Source organism: Watersipora subatra, chromosome 6 (assembly GCF_963576615.1).
Source record: "Watersipora subatra chromosome 6, tzWatSuba1.1, whole genome shotgun sequence".
Taxonomy (NCBI): domain Eukaryota; kingdom Metazoa; phylum Bryozoa; class Gymnolaemata; order Cheilostomatida; family Watersiporidae; genus Watersipora; species Watersipora subatra.
Window position 1 is genome coordinate 27,119,540 of NC_088713.1, and position 21,145 is coordinate 27,140,684.

A 21,145-nucleotide genomic window follows, 5' to 3' on the forward strand; every position below is an offset into this window, starting at 1 on the left:
CCGCAGTTAACCATGAAAACCTGTGTTGTTAGCTAAAGTCAGTTGTGTAGAGCTCGGCATTTTTAAGGTTGGCTAAGATTTTATGATCAATATTTTAGCACCACTATTGGGTCAACTCACAATAACAGTTTTTGTTTTAAAAGTATGTGAACAAATATACAATCATTCAATTGTGGTTGGTACAGACCTTAGTATCTGTAAGCTGTCGCCACGGTGTTAACAAGTACTAGTGATGTTTCAGTGGCAGTATAGCTCAACGTCAAAGTTTGAATCATTTTTTTTTATGAATAATTAACGTATGTAATGCGCGCCATGCTATTGAAGTAACGAGGCTTCAGAGTATGGATATTGATATATCTTTTACTCTGGAGCCTAGTCGTTATTGTCTTTGTGCTTTACTCAATTTATTAAAATGACTGGTTGAATGCTCGGTTTTTGCACATATATTTTATTGTCATCTGAAATATAGTAACCGTTACCGTTCCAACTTTCAAAGTTTTTGTCTTGAGGAAAATTGTTCTCTAAATTTATGTAAATTTAGAGAAAATCTATAACAACTGTAAGGTTGTCAGAATTTGTCAAACAACTGCAATTTTCAAATTTCATACCATGAGAAAAATTTTGTGTGCAAGTCAGATGAGTTAGGAAATAAAATAAAATAACTACATGTAAACGGTGTTTAAAAGTAAATGTGAAATAATAACAAGTTGTTGCTGAATTATTTCTGTTTTGCTACGACTTGCAATAAAAGTTGATTCAATAATGATACAGTTAATACAAACTGAGAAAACCAAATTGAAATCCTGAATATGTTGAACTAATAATAACAAAATATGCATGGATGTGTATGTATGCATAAGAAATGTTATAACTGTTCCATCAAAAGCTATTTAATAGAACCTTGTATACAACAATACTGGTACTTCTCGATACTGGAACAAATGTGAAATTGAGATACCGGACTCTCTTTGTCTGACCGAACAAAGAAAGAATATAGAGGCTTATCCTACTACAGATAGTACAATGGTCTGCATAAAAATGATTAGCCATGACTGCGATTTAGCACTTGAACCTTATAAAAAACCGTTAATTCAAGTTCATGGAATTGCATCATAGTTCATAGGGTTAATTGATTTCTTAGATCGTCAACTAATACAACCTTTTGGAAGTAAAATCATGACAAGGATGTATACAATACCTATATATATATAATACATGGCTATAATTATAAAGAGCTATATATAAATAGCTATTCGAGCATTCTAGAGAACAAAAGAACAGACACACAAATTTGAAGATATAGGTGAATACACATATATAAATATATTTATATATATACATATATAAATATATTTATATATATACATATATAAATATATTTATATATATACATATATAAATATATATACATATATACATATACATGTATATATATATATAGGCTATATTAATTGATAACGTTTGATCAAATTGCTAAGATACGAAAAGCAAATAATAAAAGCAAATATGTTTTTAAATTTTAGCACAGAGTACAGAGTTTGACTAAACACCTTTAAAATGGAAAGTGATATTTGAAATTTGTTGGTAGCCAAAAATAGAGATTTGTGTACAACAAAATTGTTATTGTATCGGCACAGGCTATCCATCCAGACTTTAAACAAGACGATACTGGTACCATTCGTTAACGGTACAAACCAAAGATGGTTTAGTGAACTGTCTTTGTTTGACTGAAATAATTTAAAGGCCATTCCTACTTGAGATAATACAATGGGCTGTGTGAAAAGTGTCTACATTCCCCACAACTTGACATTTAAACCTTACAAGAAGCCGGAAATATAAGTTTGCAAAATTGCAAAAAAACCACCATGTTTCATAGGTAACGGAATTCGTACAGTTACAAATATTACATCATTTGGTGTGTGCATACGCTATACAGCATAATATGACAACTTGGTTATTATCTACTATATAAACAGCAATCGTTGTCTGTCTGTGTATCCACCTTATAGAGTACCAGACTTTTCGGACTACTAGCAGCTACTTTTTTCTGACGGTTTGTGAGCCATGCAGCTTATATAAGGGTGCTGCTATTCTGTGGTTTTTCTTTCACCGCTAGGGCGCATTAACGGGAATCTCCAGTTAGAACACGCCTCTACTAGGAATGAACGATAAATACTGATATGCTAATAATGTATCTTTGGGAGTCGTCTGCTTGATATATCGAGTTATCGATAACTCCCGAATATTGATGATGCAATCAACTACCCACCAAAATAAAATAACTATTGATCTATCACGTGCTCTCTGGTTAGCGCACCTCTTTACGGTGCCCAACGACACTGTTCCGTTTTAAACAGCAAAGTTGCTGCCACGTTAAAAAGCACCCTCCTGAGTTCTGTGGCCTATTCAAAGGTGTTTATACAGATTATACAAACCTACTACTCATTAAATAAAATAAGTTAATAAGTACATATTTACATGCAATTAATATTTACTGCCGGCATGTACCGAGAAGGTCACGTAAACGTTTGTTTCTTGCGGCCACCAGAAAAACGCTTATTTTACCTACTAAATCTCCACATTAAAAAGGTAAGTGCTTCTTATTCAATGTTGTGTTGTCTATGAATTGCCACACTTTCAATACATAACCCTGTCACTTGCATCCATGTACAAATTTAGCTATCGGCCCACTGCCAGCCATTTTGCCGATGTTGCTTCATATGTATGCAGTATTTTCAATTTCAAACTCTATCTAGAACATTTGTTTTGGTTATATATTTCACTTTGCCTACATTTTAACCAGCGCTGCTACGCAAAATATTGTTGTATCTTTAATTTGTGCATTGATAAAGCGATGTGAAGCTACAAAGCAAAACGATCCTCTACAATGTTCCTTATTCTTAGAAAACCATTACTTTCATCGCCATCAGAGTCAGTGCTGATGTTGCTATTTTAATTATCTGTGTAATCATAAAAAATGCTGTATCGGCTATAATGTTATCAACATAAGTAGCTATTTGTTTTCTAACTTGGTTGCGTTTTCAAAACTTACACAAAAGATGGTTATTTTGACCACTTCAGGTACAATATATATATATATATATATATATTGTACCCGAATTGTATATATATATATTGTACAAATATACAGGCATATATATATATATATATATATATATATATATATATACATATATATATAGATATATATAATATATATATAAAATTGTTTCCTCACCCCGGATACCCCGTATGGCTGGTAAATTCTGCTCTAACTCATGTCTCCTACCAGAGACCTGGGAGTTTGAGCACTCGCCTCAAGATCTTAGCTGTTCCCAATAGCGCACTTTTCTGCAACTCCCCTGAGTTGATTGTTGTTGGTATTTGGGCAAGCCACATTTTATGCGCCGGTGTTATTGCACCCAGTGCCCCAATGACTACTGGGATTACAGTTGTTCTTACATTCCAGCATTTTTTAATTTCTTCTCCAAGAGGGAGATATTTATCTACCTTTTCTTTTTCTTTGCTGGCTATATTGTAGTCATTGGGTACTGCTATATCTATTACAGTAGCCCTCTTGTTCTTCTTGTCTACCACCACTATATCTGGTTGGTTTGCTAGGACATGCTTGTCAGTTTGGATGTAGAAGTCCCAGAGGATCTTAGCGCGGTCATTTTCATTGACCTTACCAGGAGCTTCCCACCAGTGTTGTGGTTTATTAAGGCCATACTCATCACATAGACTTCTATACACAATACCTACGACATGATTATGCCGCTCAGTGTATGCGTTCCCTGCTAGCTGCCTGCATCTACTGATGATGTGTTGGATGGTCTCAGGTGCATCTTTGCACAGTCTGCATCTAGGATCGTCTCCAGTGTGATAGATTTTCGTTTGGAGTTGCCTTGTTGGGAGCACTTGCTCCTGGGCTGCCATGATTAGCGACTCTGTATTGGCCTTTAGGTTTCTTTGGTTCACCCACATATATGTCTGGTGAAGATCGCCAACCTTAGATATTTGTTGGTGGTAAGCACCATGAAGAGGTTTCGTGATAAATCGGTTATATATATATAACCGTGAAAAATCGGATATATATATATACATGTATATACATATATATATATATTTATATATATTTATATATATATATCTGTATGCATACATGCAATTATACTTATGCTACCCTCAGTTTTTGTTCGCCTATTGAAGCTTCCTCCATGCAGATCAGAGCAGTCAAAGAACTAACTAGTCAAACTAAGTTGCTTTGCAGACTTTGAGAAAGTCAATGTGCTGACACCAGAGTGATCCAATACCAAAAGGGATGAGGTATGCATGAAGGCAAATAGTGCCACACATCTCCAAGACATCTCAAGCAAAACAAAGGAAGGGACCATATACTCATGCTACAGACAGTATTGTTTCGGCTATTTAAGCCTCAGCAGGGCTGCTCAGAGCTGGCAAAAGAGAAAAATTATGTTGCCAATGAGAGTTGATTTATTGCCATGAGACAAGTAAATGACTCACCGGCTTTAAGAAAGTCAATGTGCTGACATTAACTTTTTTCAAGTGTTAAAATTAACATTTCAAGTCTAAGTAAAATAAAAACTTTCTCAAGTTCCTAAAGTTAAACTTTAGCCGGCTTCATTGTAAGATCTTGAAAGATTTAAATTTTCTGACTACACTAAATTCTGTTAAATTCATATAATTAAACCTTTTGTGCCTAAAAGTCACTGTAGTAATATAATTGTGGTTTAATGTTACTTATGATACACAATAAACCCAAGAGAATACAACGCTTTACAAAATTGTGAATTTACTGATAGGAATTATTTATGTTCCTCTAAGGCTTTGCTAACAACCCTAGCAACTGTTGTCAAAGCAGAAGAAGGGAGCTTTCATAGATTTTTAAATGTTGATCAGACTTCAACTGAAGTGTGTTCATTTGGCCACAGATAGTCTCAACGGTGAGTCTGTTTTTACTTTGTGTAGTATATTATTATAATACAAAAAAGTGCATATTCTTATCAAAAAAGATTTAACCGACGGAAAATCCATGATGAAATAGCTAACAAGTTTGTAAATTTCACTGTACAATCCGTAGTTAAATTGATGTTACAATTTTTAAACATCACAGAAAATTCTTGAATTATGTAATATTGATTATTTTTTATGTTTCAACTCCTTGAATTGGCAAACTGTCTATTGTATGCTTTATCTTCCATTTTATGTAATATTGGTTGCTGGATATTGGAAACTAAAAGTGAAAGTTACATTACTGTAGTTAAAAGTAAAACTAGTTAAAACAAGTCAATCTTTACTTTACACTGCATTGAAAACTCCCTTAGCCACTGTTGTCAAAACAAAGCTACGCTATACAATGATCGCGAAGTTACTATCATACCCGGTCTAGTACTCATGGGATTACTTATACCGGGTCTCAAAAGTTAGACTGTATTTAAGTCTCCACAGTATGCCAATATAATATAAATGGTGCATGACAATACATTGCTGTATCAATTTCAACATTTATTAAATGGAAAACAATATAACATCTAGAAAGTTCTCAAATTTTAAATTACATATTGTTAATTAAAGCATTATGCTCAAATTTTAAAGCATAAAATGAAATATTTGAGACAACGCTTTACTAGAATAAGGGCAATTTTCATATGTCTGTCTAAAACTGTGCAAAGAGGGTTTGGAACATTTTTTGCCTTTGAACTAATTCCGGTACTCTTGTTCATTGACTGGGGGGTTAATCCTTATGTCAATCAATGACATTGCCATTTATTAAACTAATTACGCACCCACTGATCACCATTTAAGCTGATATAGTGCATCAGACTGGCGAGAGTATTACTCTTGAACACCGATCTTATTATAGTAATGATTGCCTACCATCAATGCTTTATTAAGCTATAACCTGATGAGGGCAGACTGAGTTCTACTTGGCACAAATGTTTAGTTATAAACTAGTAGCTAATTTTTCTTCATTTTATATGTGATACTAAAATTTCTTCTCTGCACGGTGTATCAAGTGCTGTTTGTAGTACTGGTTTAGATTCGCTAAACAAAATAAGATGTGTAGACCTGCTCTATCGTTAACTTTGTATCAGCGAATATTGAAAACTAATTAAAACACACATATAATTTTAAGAACTCCAATGATTTACAGCTTTCTTTGAAAATTTTAATTTTTTATCTTCAAGTGTTTTTTGTAAAGCATATATACACTATCTTTAATAATATCAGACTGCCTATTTGCAATAACTTACATGTATGCATGCTGTGTTTTATTCAAATTTATTTCATTTAGCTTATGGGCTTTAATAACATCTGGCAAACAGCACCACCGACCAACACCACACAAATATATTGAACAATTTGTAACTAATCTGCTAATTAATTGGATAGAAAGCAAAAAAGTGATTATAAAAGCAGAGGTAGCAACAATTAATTCTTACATAAGAATACGTGTTATAAAAATCTTTACAATTTCTCAGCTAAGTAAATTTTCTGATGAAAACTTCTCCAGAGTTTGGTAAGCAATATATGCTTTGATGGTAAACTGCTGGTTTATTTATGAAGGTTTTTTCTGCTTCTGATATGAAAAACATGATTTTAAAATATTAACTATAGAGGTAAGACCTATAAATATCTGTGACTCCAAAAAAAATTGTTTCTGTTTCTGTGACAGGAGTTTCAAGCTGGACAACTCTAATAGTTTTATCAACCAAGTAATTACATACTAATTTAAACTGATTTCAACATGTTCAAGGTTGTTCAAAAATTTTAGACTTGCTCAAATAATGTTTCAACGATACAACAATTTGTTTTAAATTTGATTCAAAAAATTGTAACTTTCAAATTTTATGTTGATAAATGTATTCATCTCCTACTATTATACCTCATATTTACATTTCAGCGTGAAGTCTGATGCAATGGAAATGGCTATGATGAGATTGCTATCTACAATGATGCTTACCCTGCTTACTACCTTTGCCGGTAAAAAATATAAACATTTATAAATTATGTTAGGTAAAAATCATTTGGCTGATTTGTGCATATGTTTGATCAATTATAAAATGTGGTATTAGACGTTATACTAAAAGTAATAAAGACTTCCCAAGTGCAGCCCAGCTTGTAATTGATTGCCACATAAGATATTAAAGAAATTATCAATCTTTACACTCACCCATGCAAAGTTCTAGATTTCAGTGGAATAAAATAATTTAGGCATTCAATAAATCACTCCCAACAGTTTACTATAAACAATGTAATAATTTTTAATGAAAAGGTATTTGTCGGGATACTATTTATTATGTCTTTATTTGTAGCAAAACAACATTTTACAGCCTTGAACAGCTCTGTATGTGTCACATCATGGAGCGATGTACAAGTATTCACTACAAGGTCAATAATTGAATGCACTCTGAGATGCCTGGAGTTTTGTCAGCCGTACTGTCAATATGAATCGTCTCACCAATGTGCAGTAGTGCCATTGGGAGGTGTTGACATCTGTTCAAGGGCCAAAAACTCTCTTCCTTCTGAGACTCTCTACTCTAGAGGAAAAGGGATCATTTCTGGCCACCAGACTATTGTCTCATTTGGTAAGAAGCTCTCACATTTAATTACATTTCCAAACACTGTCTATTTTTCTCCCGAGTTGCTGCTGAGTCAAAATATTACGGCTTGAAAAAATGCCGTTGTTATTACGTGACAAATAACAACATGTTACAAATTAGGAACACTTGGTTATAGCAAAATATGACAGCTATAAATGTCCGCAGTTGTTGCTATGGTTAAGATAACAGCAACTTACAAATTAGGAGAACTTGGATAAACTAATTGTAACTACATTTTGAATGCTTGGTTGCTGACTTTTTATAGGAAAGACGGTAACATCTTCAAGTAGATACAGCGGCAGTCTTGCTGGTGTGGTTGACCATGAGTCTTCTTATGTACAAGAGTCATGGTTGTGGACTAATCTTGAAAATAATCCGTGGGTGAAAGTCAATTTAGAAGAAACATATGTGATCATGGGTGTTAAATTCTTCACTCAACCACATGAACAAGGTTAGGTTGCAGGGTTTGTTTTTAGTTTGATTCACATTTAATTACATGTAACTAAGATTGGATTTTTGCAGTAATAGAGACAACTTTATACTATTAGGAACTAGAAATCTTTTAATAAAAACAAACAAATAAAAAAGAGAAAACGAGCTATAAAATGCCGGAACAGCTGACAGTAAGAAGTAAAATAAATTAATAAAAATGTTTACATAAATTGTTAACAGGGATGGTAGAGACTAAAAATTATAAACCAAGTGATCAATAATAACATATACATATAGTATTACTGAGAGCCAAATAACTTATTGAAAGTCAAATAACATAAGAAAAACAAGAGATTGGTTGATCAGGGGAATAGTGTGAGTTCAAGCAGAGAGATTAACTCATTCACTGCGACACAAAATGCTATTTTGATAAAATTGATTCAAATAGATTTTTGAAAATTGTATTACTGCTAGTGTTTTTGCAATATCTTGACAGCCAAAGAAGATATTGTTTTAATGTAAAATAACTTGCATGCAAAACAAAATTTTCTAAAAGATAAGCAAAAAATTGTTTTGTGAATCAATTTCTCACAGAGTTCCTAAAACTTTATTGCATCGAACGAATTCGGTGAATTTCTTAATGCCATGACATTAGTGATCTGGTTTTCCTGTGTTGAAAAATAATTAGAAACAAAATCGCTAAGCAATTTTTTTTAATTAGTTGCTCGTGATGTGCCACAATGTTGTTTTGCTGATAAAAAATTTTGTTTCCTTACCTATTGGGTAGTTTTCATAATCAAAATTAAAGTTAAACTTTATTGACAAACACAAACATTTAAAAACTTGCCTTATTAAGAGCCAAATAACAGAAGAAACACGATCGCCTTACAAACATCGTCCTACAGTCTGTACTTACATTACCGTGATACACATCGGCTTAAAGTAGCGCTAGATTAGACAAAGTAAAGCATGAGTTGTACAGGGAGTGATAAATAAAAAAGCGGGAAACAGAGGAAAAACATTTCGTATTTTGAGACAGGAAAATTATGGAAATTATGGGAAGAAGATGAGGGAGGAAGGAAAAGAGTAAGATTACACATGATGATAGTAGAAAGCTTGAAAAATAAAAAACGGTTGATGCTGTTTGTGCAAAAAATATAACTCCATGATGTCTCTTAACTCATTTTTTGTTCAACAATTTGAGCAAATGAAACCAAATGACAAGCAAATGACAGGCTAAACTGTGCTGTTAGTAACTATTAAGTAGCGATTGGGTCACCCATCTTCTTTTCTGTCTCATTCATATAGCTCTCTTCCAATGTATTTCACAAAATTAACAATGTCAAAGAGAAGGATTGTCTTTAGAATTTACCTGTAGAACATACTGACACAGTTTTTGTGCTGCTTTGAGCTATTTGGTGCTTGGAGGGGATTGCAACACAACTGGTTTTGCTTTTTTTCATGGTTTTTTCATGACACCTATACTTTTTATTGTTTTAGTTTATACTTTTGGGGATTATGAATGTAGGCAAAAATTAAAAAAAGAAGTTAGAATAATGAGGATATTTGGATGAAAGTAGAAGGCAAGAGATTGGATCAAAGTTTAGACAAAAAGCAGAGCAACCAAGAGGTAGTAAAAATTAATGAGATAAAATAAACAAAAATAAATAAACATGGCATAAAATTAAAGGCTTTTACAAACAGTTTAAAAGGAATTTTATAAAAAAAACTCAAAAGTCTTACAGAATGTGTAAAGTGAGTGAAAAAAAATCTGTGAACAAGAGTGAAGTCAAACTATTAAATAAGCATGAATTTAACAGATAATAGAAAATGAGAAATGAGTTAGGATTTGGGGCATAAAATTAAATGTGATAGTTTGCAACAAAACAATAAAACCAGTAAAATGCAAATAAAGCTAAAGTCTACTAAAATGTAAAAGATTAATAGAATAATTATTCTGCTAACCGTTCTTTACTGAAGCACATTATTAGAAAAACTGTAAGTTTTGTAGTTGTAAGATCATTCTGAATTGTTTTCTTTTTCAGAAATTCTACTTAAAAACATGCATGTTTTGATTGGCGAAAGTGCGGCAGACTTTTCTAGCACGTCGATACAGAATTTCTCTTTGACCAATCGTGCCAAGCTTTGCAACTATTACAGCGAAGTTATCCCACACAACAGCAGTCACATGTTTGACTGCATTAGGCCAATGATTGGGCAATATGTTCATGTTACAGAGATTTCTCCCATGACACGTGTGATGACTATTAGTGTGGAGGTTCATGGTTTCCAACTTGCTTAAAGTTGTCACAGATAATAGCAATTTTTGTGTTATGTATTGTTTCTTTTTTGTACACAGTAACCTTGAAGATGTGTAGAAAGAAAAGTATCCAAAAAGATTCATTTAAAATTCACATGTTGTATTCTTTCTGAGCCATGTAGTCAGTACATTATTTGACACAAATTTTTATTTTCTATATGTTATGATCATCAATATGTTTACCCTTTGGATTTAGTACATTTACCCAAGCTTATTGTGTCCTAGCCAAATGTCAAAGTAGTTAAACTATTTCCGTATTTTTCACCATGTGCTTTTCAATTGCATAATAAAAAATATAGTTTGCGTTTTCAAGAAATGGTGCCGTTTGCTTATTTAAAATTTAATAACAGACCTATTTTACATGTTGTCCAAGTTGAATTAATTAAAAAAACTTTATTCATGACTTAGTCAAGGGTTAACATGTAAATAATTAGCTAACTGAAACAGTTGAATGCTAGTCATCCAGCAACAAAACACAAACACTACTCTTTACATGTAGTTGATGTATTCTTCTCGTACCGACTTTCATCAATGATAGATGTGCAAAATGTCTACTACCAAATTTGAGCCACTTTTTATTGAAATTATTGAACTTATTTAAAACTTGCTTAATTATGATGATAACAAAATTTTAGCTGTATTTTATGTGTAAGCAGCATCGAACAACGATGGTAAACTTTGAAGTGCAAGTCAGAACAGTCAATTTTACATTTTGTCGCAAGAAATAATCATTAGCTCACTAATCGTATAGGTTTAGCAAACCATATAATGTAGCAACCTTGAAAATATTTGCTTAGCTATATTTTTAAACATGTTGACAGCATTTAACATGTTTCAATTTTCTACTAGATAATGTTTCAATTGAACAAATGGCGAATATCTTTCTTACTCATAAATCAGCACGTTTCAATAAAATGGCTGGCAGTAGGCCAGAAGTTAAAGTCATGCATGTGTAGCATGATTGGTAATGTGTGTATTATCTTCTGTAGTGTAGGACTATAGTAGTTGAATTTGGTGTATCGATGTGTATCACTAATTAACGTAAGCATGCTTATTGCTTCACGCCTAGAACCCAACTGTCTCTATTTATTAATTACAAGTAAAACAGAAAAAGACATTAAAAGTTCAGAGGTCAATAGTAGTAACATGTAATTTGCCTTTTCTATTTATGTTCAAAATAACACAAAATAAAATATATTGTAGAAGATTAAAATTTCAATGCTGAAAAGTCTCATAGGCAATCAACATGTCAAGCTTCTAGTGCATTTGTCACCTTAACCAAACTTTGACATTCTGCAAACTGCCACATTCAAGCAAAGCTCAAACAAGTCAACAGGAGAAACCTCGTCCAGCAGGTGTACTCCTCCAGCAAGTCGCAAACAGCAGCTGCCGTCACACAGGCATCCCGAGTGATCAGTCAGAAGCGCCCCAACAGCTAATCCAAAGCGAGCCATTCAACCCAAGCACCAATGGACAACAGGTAACAACCCTGCATGACTAGACAACTCATAACTTGGGTCAAGGTGTGGTTAAGGCTAATCTATTACAGTAAATTTAATTAATTATATCATAATTATTAACTACATGGTATCTTTTAAACATACATGATGACTGGCTAGCATACTTCTAACCAATTAATTTACATGTATATAACCGCATATGCATCTCCTTTGATCATACATGATGACTGGCTATTTTTATTTCACCAGTTGAATTAATCTCATTTATCAACAGGTTAGATATGCTATTGATATTTGCATGCCTTATTCTACCACCTGTCTACAAGCTACTTATTCTCTATGAAAAACAAGATTTAGAAGTGTGTCCATTTTACCAATATAAATGTTGACTACCTATGCAAACTAATAAATTGAGTAAATGATAATATACAGGTAGGCATAATCAAACATAAGACAATTCCAAAGTCACTACTCAGACACCACGCTTTCCAACCTCCACTAGACATTGTCAAACAAGCATAATATACTACTACTACTATTAACTACTATATACTACACTAATATCTAGTCTATCTTTTTTACATACTACTTCCAACTCCTCCTTCTCTTCCCTTTCCTGTGAAAAAACTCAGCTATCAAAGAATGAGGAATGTTTTTAGCTGGTCCCTAGGTGCTATCACTCTCATCATCTATATGTTCCTTTGGCATGTATATTGTGTCATCAAAACTGACCACATTTATTGTCCTAGCACCCATTTTCTCCAAAACGCTATCATTTATTTCAAGCTCATACAAACAAGGTTTAGGTGCATTTTCACGATGAATGTTTCCTGTTGCTAAAACAGGAAGGTGCTCTATCAGGTCAGTCCCTGTTTTTTCACTTTTACTGTATAAATAACATTATAATTTAATTTTTAAAATAAATTATAATGTTATAACAAAGTGCTCAAATTAATCACAGAATTCATCTTACACTGATCACAATCATTTTCAGTTATAAATAAGCTAAAATGCTTGAACTGGTCAGTTAGAAACACGTATGTTGATCATAACCCTAATGTTATAGTAACAACCAGCAACCTTACCAAGCTAAAACTTGTGTTTCTTTAAAAAAAAGTAATTTTTTAGTTTATATCTAGCTGGCAGAATGTAAAAATACCAAATAACCATGAATTTAATCTTATCAATTCACTTCTTTGACAAGAAAATATCACACGAATAATTTTTTTGAAAAATTTACAAATTTGGAAAAAAAAGGTGATCAGGTGGTAGTCATAGGTATTTCAATAAGCGACAACAAAAATGTATCATCCTCAGCTTATAGTCATCAAACTAAGCAACATGGTACCTTTTTTCGGTTATCCATCAAACTCTGTGTTTCGGGTAGCGAGTGTTTTGAGTACACCTCCGAGTTAGTTAATTTTTTTACGTCACCCTGGATCAATATCCAAGCACCATAGGTTTTTCACATCTCTAAAGTGCTTTGAAATTTAATAGATATGTCATAAACAATTAACTATTCAAGTGACACAGAGCTTACTCTTTTATGGGTCATGACATTGAAAACAATTACCAGGGATTTATCGGTAATTTTGTTTTTGATGTCACCCTGGATAAATATCCAAGCATCAGAAGCGTGTCACTTTACTAAAGCGCTTTGGAATATAAGAGATAGACTATAAATAAATAATTACTCAGGTGCATTTTGCAAAGAACTTTGCATTTTGTCATGAAATTGCCAACACTAACAAGTTAAATCTCTAGGGAAAATGTTGCACGTCAGCCAGAATAATTATTGACATAAGACTAATCAATATATGACATGAATGTTGCAATTTTGGAATGAAGAAGAAATACATCGAGAATCCCATCAATAAATTGTATCTACCTAATCTTAGGTATTTATGTTTAAGGGTTGTTGTTATTTGGATAAACTAACAACAAACACCACAGCAAATAACACTTATCAAGGTCTGTATCAATTACAGTTACTATCTAGAAACTTCTGAAAAAAGTTTGGCATAACTGGGATTGACAAATAAAACATGGTTGTATTAATGAAAAATTCGGTCACGTGAATATGGTAGCAAGGTGCAACAAAAAGCTTTCTTTTGCACTAGTATTTATTGCAAGGCAATAGAACTTAATAGGGAAAGTGGCAGTAAACCCACTTACTGATTAATGAAACCTGACACTCTGTTTCACTACATACAACATAAATGAAAAAGGCTACAAATTAACATGATTAGCAAACAAAAGTCAACAATTCTGTAACAATTGCTGTGTAGCGTTGACTTCCTGTTTGAAATAAAATTGATAGTAGTTTCAAATCAACTTCATGCGCCTATCATAGATGAATATTTCAAAATAGATTAAATTATTCTTAGATATCTGTTATTTTTGTATTATAGGAAATGGTTATAAGCTGTAGTAAAACATGCAGAATGTTGGCTTATGATCAATATGTAGGCAGTTCTAGTTAAGCAAAGACCATTATGTTAGAAGGACGATATAACCACACATTATTCTTTTCTGAACCGGACCCTAGAAGAAAGACTACTTGCTGCAGCAATCGTTAATGAGAAAAACTGAAGCAAGCAGATTGAAATTCAACGCTATAATTCATGAACCTTTTTTTAAAAAGGACTAACACTTGTACATATGAAATTCACAGGAAACTATGTACATACTTGTCCTGTAGACCGCTATGGTATATTGCTGTTGCTTAGCAAGCAGTTCTATACAAATATTGGTAAGAAAAATCCCTCAACCCAATGTTGTATTTTCAATGGTTACAATCACATTAAAACTGCTTTAGACTGTCAGGATGCATTTGAAAAAGGAGAGAGTTTTCCTTTGATAAACATCCCAACCTCTGTAACAGAGGTTGGGATGAATATGTGAATGGCTTTGGTTGCATGAATGGAGAATACTGGATAGGTAAAGTCATAACGAGTTTTACAATGAAATGAATTATGTCGGGATTGTTAAAAAATAAAAACGGATTATTGTTTTAGTTGCTCCTTTTTTCATAAAGCTGAATAGTCTTAAGTAAACTAGACAAAATGTTTATACGCTCATTGTTTTGCAGTTTAGTCTGCCACCAGTTTAGAGTCACAGCTCTATAATATGTATGAATAGACATAATCTCGACGCTGAACTATGATGCCTGTCTAGATTGTTGCAAGCAGAGACTTAGGGAAATTGTAGGCTAAGCAAAAAAATGTCAGACCATCGGGATTGCTATTTAAGACTTAGTTATGCAAAATACTTCTACATGTTGGCAACTAACACCAGGTGCTTAGATCATTTGCTTTAGTTGAGTGAAATTTTCTGTGACTTTTACACAGCCTAGAACTATGCTATACATCTAATAAAATGCAATTACATGTAGGTTGGCAGGTGCACTAATATACTTGTTATAATACCAGCATCTAAATAAAAATAAACTGATTTTGCATATACATTTTATATTTTATTGTATAGATTTTGTGAGACTGAAACACTTGCGGTTCAATAATTATATATTTTATAACCATTTTGAGGCTTTGTTATAAATTACAAATACTAATATTAAACTGTAAACTAGCCTCAAGTAATGTTTGTGTATTGGGTTGTATTACCACGTTAAAGACTGAAATCCTTGCGGTTCAATCATTTTATATTTTATATAACCATTTTGAGGCTTTTCTATCAATTACTGGTACTAATAATAGACTGTGAACTAGCCTTAAGGAATGTTTGTGTATTGGGTTGAATTACCACATTAAATTCTTCAGGTTTAGAGGCTATTCACTACCTTACAAAGACTAATCAAAGACTGAGTATCTACCTTGAGTCACACGATGGGGAAGTTAGAACAGCCAACTATTCTTCTTTCTATGTTAACGACTCCTCTACTGACTACGTAAACCATGTGAGTATATTTCTAAGTTATCATTTAGAGGGAGAAAGTTCCTAGGCTAATTTAACCTTCCCAACTTTGACCTTTGCACCCGAGCATCTCTTTTCAATGCGTGTAAGTAAACTTGAGTAATTTGGCCAACAATCTAAAGTTCTTAAAGCTTTTTTATAACTAGCTGTAAATATGCTCATAATACAAAAATGTTTGTAAAAAATTAATAAAAAGTCAGGTAACCTACAGCAAATTTTATTCAACAGAAAAACATTACTTACCCATTATTCAGGCTATTTCATGACTCAAATATACTTTAAACTTATAGTTAGTAGCATACACTTCTTTAATTGTATCAGAAACATTTGTGATCTAGGTCTCAGAAAAAGTCGACACGACTCGCTAATTGATAGCTACCAAATTTGTGATCTCATTTTAATAAAATTTCTTATCATAACGAGGGAAGTAGATATAGCTAACAAAAACTTTTACAAATGGAAGTGAATTGTCGGGTTTAATACCCTGTGCAAGATTTTATATGATTGATTTACACTGTTACTTGAAAACAGCTTTTGCAAACAGAGCCATTGGATTGCCGCTTTCTCGGCTTTGATAGATTTTCCACCACTCTATGATGCCGGAAAGCTTAAGTTTAAAAAGTTAGGTTAAAATTCAAAAGGAGCCATATTTAAGGTTGGTCTAAAAACCACTTTTACATATGTTATTGCTATACTTTTAAATATACATTACTATAGGAAATTGAACTCGACAAAAAACTTACCTTTAAACCACCTACCATCAAGCTCATATAGGTTAGATTCGCTTGCATACAAAGCGGATTACTAGCACAAGTTGAAGCCTTGACAAGGCTGCAAAAACTCTCATAGAAATTTTGTAGTTACCCCTTATAAATATATTTTGGGAATTTGAGAAGCAATCCACAAGCTAATATATTTTGCTCAAAGTTAACATATGAAAGTTGTAAGACCTCTGCACCTTGTTCAAGTTGGACATAATTTTTCATTGCTTTAAATTTTAATGCTAATTTTTATTGTATAAAATGTCTAAAAACGTTGCCTAAGAAACCAAATAGGCACTTATGTAATTAGTGCGCTGGGGCAAGCCACTTCGTCTGCTATAATTATCTGGCTCACTTGGATTACAACACAAAAAGCACCACATATTTCACAAAACTTGTTGGGGATAAATAGAATTTTGTACATAATTTATTGATAATTAACATTTACAAAAAAACCCTGGTTTTTGTTTGAGAAGTACCTCAAATAACTAAGATAACTAAAAAGAACTTGTCACGACATCATATGATAATTTATTTATTTGAATACAGTATCCGAACTGCAATCGTTGTAATACACGTACAGAAACTCCATTATTTCTAGCTTAGTAGGGCTAACTCATATTTGGTTACTTACTTATCTTTTACTAAATACCTCCCAATACTGACTAATGCTACTTAATACGCTGACTTCGCAACCACATCAAACTGAAACTTACATGTACATGTATTTCACCTCGAAAACAATTATAGCCTGAAGCGCACGATTTCATTATACAACATACAGGTATGATATGAACATACAAAAGTTTCTCGCTCAAAAATTAATTATGATATAGTATGACATTTACTAAAACTTTGCATGATGTTATATATGCAAGATGAATTTTTGGGTACAATATTTTTAGAGGAAAGGTAAAGACACAACCAAATGACCATGGTATTTTTTTAAATGTCTTAAACAATTGGCGTATATTAAAATCATTGCAATGGTAGAGCAATGTGCTGACCTCAGACTATTTTAGGCCTCAGCATATACTGGAGATGCAGGAGATTCTTAGAGTAGTGCCAATGATATGAAATTTTTTACATATGATAGAGACAATGACATGTTGGGAGGGAACTGCGCAGAGAGGTACCATGGTAATGAAATTTGTCTGTTTACCCTTGATTGAATATTGTGCAAACTAAAAGATAGCATTGGGTGCAACAGTATGAACTCATGTCATTCTTCAACGATGCATGTCATATTTTATAGCAAAAAAATTAGTTGCATCATAAAAAACTAATCAGCATTTTCAAGTTTATCTCTTACCGTTCTTGTCCTACTTTATTATAAAGATTGAAATTATTTATTGTAATGTAATTTTCCGCATATTAACAAAATTGTTATGCATTGTTATTAGCTTTCATTGTTTAGTATCTTTACTTATTTTAGGAGCTTGGTGGTACCGGTTGTACATGAATGCTCATCTCAATGGCATCTGGTATGCAGGAGGTGAAAGTTCTGTAGCCTGGACAGGAGCACTTTGGAATAGCTGGAAAGGATATATGTACTCATTCAAAACAATATACATGAGACTATCTCGTAAGCTATGATTTATTCTAAGCAGTTATACAATGTTGTGTTGATGTAGACAGTGTCATCTTTAGAGCCAATCTTTTTCATTCTGTAAATCATACTTTTGTTCAATTAATTTAATGCAACCGCTGTAATGAAACAGAAGTTTTATAAGCTTCACTTGCTAATTATTTCATGTTTCAACTTCTTTACTGGTGTATTCACATCACTGGAAATTATATGGATCTGCGCCAAATGCCCTTCTCATAAAGTTTTTATGTAGTTTTTGTTTTTATTGCTGTGTAATAAACTTTGTGTACAAAATCAAAACTCTTGATGTCAATTTATGGGTAACTCTCATTGGTAATGGGATTTGCGTCCCTTGCCTGAGCTCTGAGCTGCACTGATGAGGCTTCAATAGCCAAAACAGTACTGTCTATAGCATGAGTATATATATATATATATATATATATATATATATATATATATATAAAGATATATATTTATATACAAAAAAAATTGTTTCCTCACACCGGTCAACCCATATGGGTGGTTATTTCTGCTCTAACTCGGGTCTCCTACCAGAGACGTATATAGTAGATATAAATGTATATGTCTACACTATATATACACATGTATATATGTATATAATTATATACATATTTACAGTGTATATATGTATATATATATGCATATATACACTCTTTAAATACACATTCTTTTCATTCAGCAGAATTTTTGTACACAATTCTCTTCCGCAGTTAACCATGAAAACCTGTGTTGTTAGCTAAAGTCAGTTGTGTAGAGCTCGGAATTTTTAAGGTTGGCTAAGATTTTATGATCAATATTTTAGCACCACTATTGGGTCAACTCACAATAACAGTCTTTGTTTTAAAAGTATGTGAACAAATATACAATCATTCAATTGTGGTTGGTACAGACCTTAGTATCTGTAAGCTGTCGCCACGGTGTTAACAAGTACTAGTGATGTTTCAGTGGCAGTATAGCTCAACGTCAAAGTTTGAATCATTTTTTTTGATGAATAATTAATGTATGTAATGCGTGCCATGCTATTGAAGTAACGAGGCTTCAGAGTACGGATATTGATATATCTTTTACTCTGGAGCCTAGTCGTTATTGTCTTTGTGCTTTACTCAATTTATTAAAATGGCTGGTTGAATGCTCGGTTTTTGCACATATATTTTATTGTCATCTGAAATATAGTAACCGTTACCGTTCCAACTTTCAAAGTTTTTGTCTTGAGGAAAATTGTTCTCTAAATTTATGTAAATTTAGAGAAAATCTATAACAACTGTAAGGTTGTCAGAATTTGTCAAACAACTGCAATTTTCAAATTTCATACCATGAGAAAAATTTCGTGTGCAAGTCAGATGAGTTAGGAAATAAAATAAAATAACTACATGTAAACGGTGTTTAAAAGTAAATGTGAAATAATAACAAGTTGTTGCTGAATTATTTCTGTTTTGCTACGACTTGCAATAAAAGTTGATTCAATAATGATACAGTTAATACAAACTGAGAAAACCAAATTGAAATCCTGAATATGTTGAACTAATAATAACAAAATATGCATGAATGTGTATGTATGCATAAGAAATGTTATAACTGTTCCATCAAAAGCTATTTAATAGAACCTTGTATACAACAATACTGGTACTTCTCGATACTGGAACAAATGTGAAATTGAGATACCGGACTCTCTTTGTCTGACCGAACAAAGATAGAATATAGAGGCTTATCCTACTACAGATAGTACAATGGTCTGCATAAAAATGATTAGCCATGACTGCGATTTAGCACTTGAACCTTATAAAAAACCGTTAATTCAAGTTCATGGAATTGCATCATAGTTCATAGGGTTAATTGATTTCTTAGATCGTCAACTAATACAACCTTTTGGAAGTAAAATCATGACAAGGATGTATACAATACCTATATATATATAATACATGGCTATAATTATAAAGAGCTATATATAAATAGCTATTCGAGCATTCTAGAGAACAAAAGAACAGACACACAAATTTGAAGATATAGGTGAATACACATATATAAATATATTTATATATATACATATATAAATATATTTATATATATACATATATAAATATATATACATATATACATATACATGTATATATATATATATATATATATATATACATGTATATGTATATATGTATATATATAAATATATTTAAATTTGTGTATTCACCTATATATATATATACATGTATATATATATATATATATAGGCTATATTAATTGATAACGTTTGATCAAATTGCTAAGATACGAAAAGCAAATAATAAAAGCAAATATGTTTTTAAATTTTAGCACAGAGTACAGAGTTTGACTAAACACCTTTAAAATGGAAAGTGATATTTGAAATTTGTTGGTAGCCAAAAATAGAGATTTGTGTACAACAAAATTGTTATTGTATCGGCTCAGGCTATCCATCCAGACTTTAAACAAGACGATACTGGCACCATTCGTTAACGGTACAAACCAAAGATGGTTTAGTGAACTGTCTTTGTTTGACTGAAATAATGTAAAGGCCATTCCTACTTGAGATAATACAATGGGCTGTGTGAAAAGTGTCCACATTCCCCACAACTTGACATTTAAACCTTACAAGAAGCCGGAAATATAAGTTTGCAAAATTGCAAAAAAACCACCATGTTTCATAGGTAACGGAATTCTTACAGTTACAAATATTACATCATTTGGTGTGTGCATACGCTATACAGCATAATATGACAACTTGGTTATTATCTACTATATAAACAGCAATCGTTGTCTGTCTGTGTATCCACCTTATAGAGTACCAGACTTTTCGGACTACTAGTAGCTACTTTTTTCTGACGGTTTGTAAGCCATGCAGCTTATATAAGGGTGCTGCTATTCTGTGGTTTTTCTTTCACCGCTAGGGTACATTAACGGGAATCTCCAGTTAGAACACGCCTCTACTAGGAATGAACGATAAATACTGATATGCTAATAATGTATCTTTGGGAGTCGTCTGCTTGATATAT